The sequence below is a fragment of the Limulus polyphemus genome, unplaced genomic scaffold, assembly GCF_000517525.1.
Source record: "Limulus polyphemus unplaced genomic scaffold, Limulus_polyphemus-2.1.2 Scaffold1106, whole genome shotgun sequence".
Taxonomy (NCBI): domain Eukaryota; kingdom Metazoa; phylum Arthropoda; class Merostomata; order Xiphosura; family Limulidae; genus Limulus; species Limulus polyphemus.
In genome coordinates this window covers 22282-26081 of record NW_013666716.1, presented here as the reverse complement: position 1 = coordinate 26081, position 3800 = coordinate 22282, and positions in this window count along the sequence as shown.

Here is a 3800-nt window from a genome sequence, read left to right as displayed (position 1 = left end):
ACATTATAACGCCCCCACGGCTGAAAGGGCGAGCATGTTTGGTGGGACGGGGATTCGAACCCGCGAATGTATTTTGACATGATTAAATTATTGTAATTGCAGTAATGTATTTTAGTATTTACGAAGAATAATATAACTCTTTTTATTTTGCTTTATATATTGAAGATGGAAGCTGTAGAATTCCAAAACGTTTATTTGTGTTCTGTTCTTTTATAAATAAACAATGTTGTTTATCTTAAATATCATTATTCTTTTTACCTGGTTGTTTCTTGTGTCTTGTTGTGAGAATGCAACGCTATTTCGGCGCAAATTTCAAGTACAACCTTCCCCGGAAAGAATATCCCTATTATATATTTTGGTTTGATCAGTTTCCATTTTGATTATTATACTTGAACTTAACTGAGTGACAGTGTTAGCAGCTATAGTGTGTGGAGATGTTTATGAAATACAAACTGCCAGACTGTTCAAATACTAGAAACCAGACAAAACACGCAGCCAATTCCCACTCATTGTGTCCAGAGCTGTAGTTAGAAAGTTGTGGCCATGATACCAAACAATTGGTGTGTGTGCACTTAACAGCATATACAAGATCGTGGAAGGTCAAATAGTCCAAATAATAACCACTAAATTCACAGTTAATAATCATTACTTCTCTGGCTATTTACTTAATATGAGCTGTTTTACTCATTTTAGCGCAAAGCAACACAATAGGCTATCTTCACTGTGTCTGTCGTGAGGATCGAATTTCAAATTTAAACATTATAAGCCTTAAGTCTTATGGCTTAGCTAGTGGGGCATGTAATATGAATTTCCCGATAGGAACTTGAGTGACTTTCAACACCTAAACGTAAAGGAACATATTTCCTAAGTCTATCTAAAGGTCTAGAAGACTTTCTTCAGTCCTGCAGTTGACGTTCACAGCTCGTTTGGGCTTTTGTCGAGATACAATGATTTGCAGTAATAACACTTAGTAAATGAGTCAAAATTTCATGCCATTCTCATTGATCGCTTGGTTTGTGACTAGAAATCTTCAGATAAGCAATATACTCATTGCAACATTGTTTAATACGATAATTTCAGTGATGTTCTATTTATAGAATAGAACCACATAAGTATTAGTGGGTTAAATATGTTATTATGCTTCAGAGAAGTGGATTTACTAATCGAAGTTATATTGACATCATACTGAAACTACATGTCTGACCTTATACGGGTGCATACTTTATTCTGATGCAGTAAAATGCCTGATCTTATAATTTTAGGATTGTGAAACCGTCTTGAATGAGAAATGATAAAGTTCGTAGATTTAACAGCAAAAACTCCTGATTTTAGTCCTCTAGACCGCATTTGATATATCTTTTGGCGCTCTTTACGACTCACCACGTAAAGTAGGAGCAAGATTCTCAACTGATCAAAAATGTGTTTCCATGGTCAAACTTGTGATGAGCTAGCTCTTTTAAGATAAATGTGACTCATTCAGACAAATTGATTCAATAAGATCCACCCTGATCATTATAAAAATGTTGTAAATGAAACTGAGAAATCCATAGAAACCGTTTATGTCGTGTTGCTTAGCAACAAATGTATAGCCTAATAGTGTTGTTAGTCTATGTATTGAAAGTATAAAATGAAATGTACAGACAACAAAACTGGAAAAATATTTGTTTACTTCTTAATGTACACTCTCTGTTGATTAAATAGGTTTTTTAAATTAAAAACGTTGGTGATATAACAGAAAATAGCTTTATTAAGAAGCGATTTAAGTATAAAATTGAATCGATATTTTTACTTCCATGATACATTTCATGCACTTGGCTCTAGGCTAGGTGATTCCATACTTCGTCTATAATTTAGGCTTATCATACCAACACTCGCTACACTTATAAACTTTTATGGACCTCCCTTCCCAATGGGACCCTCGTCACTAAAATTGTAATGGGCAGACGGTAATCGAACTATTCTATCTGGATAAATGCATTTTAGCTTTTATGACTCCTCCTATTTCGAGAAATAAAGAGAAATCAAGCGTGACGTGACGTAACATACACTTTATATAGAATAGATTGATTCTTTTAGTCTTATTCAGGTTTTCTCTCTACATAGATTAAATAAATGTCATTCTACATTTAGAGAGAGGTACAAGCACTCCCTTGTTAGTGAATACATCTTGTAACGAATTTTTTATTATATATTTATTTTAACATCGACGTTGTTTAGATTAAGTTTATATTTAGAAACATACATAGCTTATACTGTTAAGAATCAAAAGTATATGTGTGTATGCAAACGCTTTAATCAGTATAGTTACGTAAGACTGAATTTTATAGAAAACGTTTTGTTTGTTTGTTTGTTTTTAATTAAGCACAAAGCTACACAATGGGCTATCTGTGGTCTGCCCACCACGGGTATCGAAACCCGGATTCTAGCGCAGTCATACCGCTGTGCCACTGGGGGGCATAGAAAACATCCCCACGGCTATACATATAATTAACACGACGAGCCAAGAGAGTGTCTATTACTAATTTGATATAGTCATTGTGCTATAAAGTTTGAAAACTATAACTGTGATTGTTATAACACTTATCAATCAGAAAGCTTCAGATATTTGACCAGGAACATTTACAAAGTTCGAACATTACAAATTATTTAACTTCAGTGGATTCTCATCGGACATTATTTTTTATGAAACACTAGCTGTGTACCCGTCCTACGTACGGGTTGTGTGTATAAATAATAAATTAATTTAACAAATAACAAACAAATTACTTGTACATTATTTACATTACGTTTTACATTTTTTATTGTACATTATTATAACAATTAAATATAAGTTAACAAAAGATACTGTGGACCATGTGTTAACTGCGTCATTTAGAAAAAACGGAAAATGTCAAATTGTGATGAGTTGTACTTGTGTGTTTGTAGTGTATCACACATCTGTGAAAAAATTAGTTTTATTTACCGAAGAGCCTCTTGACAGACGACATTGGAAGTACGTCCACCTGGGGAATGGGTAAACAGGCTGCGAGAAGATCTGACTCTTGAGCAGGCTACATATAGTTTTTAAACTCCAAGGATAGTGTTCATAAAAAAGAAAAAATATAAGAAAGAACGCAGTTCGCGAGTCAAGCGCAAAAGAGCAATGCCGAGTGGACGGGCAAGCGACCCTTAGCAAAGAAATATAACCTTAAAAGCAAAAGAAATATAACCTTAAAAGCAATAAATAATGCCAAAACATAAACAAAATAAAGCACAGACAGCTGGAGTGACGCAACAAATTTTTGCAGGAGTTGTTTTCTTTCCAACATAGAGGTAATAAACATTGTTTTGAAATTTTTACATTGTATTCACTGTTAGGATGGTAATCATTAAAACAAAAAAATGTCCATAAGAATAACATTGGAACTTTGAAGACCCGTGTGGCGGAGCCCTAAGGTGAATTCCAAAAATCCAAGTAGCCTATAACATAGAACAAAGAAAAAAGTTTCATCGAAATCAGTGCACCCGTTTCCTTGTGAAAAGCGAACAAAATCACGTCCGCGAGCGTTACCAACAGACAGACGGAAATTGAGATAACACTTGTTTCGGCTTCTCTGGTGTATGAAACGTGAAGATATACAAAAAGTACACTATTCTAAGCAATGTAGAGACAAAACTCTTATTTTATTTATATAGCTTACCTAACGTCACCGGTGGAAAAATCGGCGTGTGATCAGTGAGAGACAAAGCTAGCTAGCTTCCCGTTAAGTGAAATATATCTACGTCAACTCGAAATCAACTCGCTCACCGTGAACCCTCGA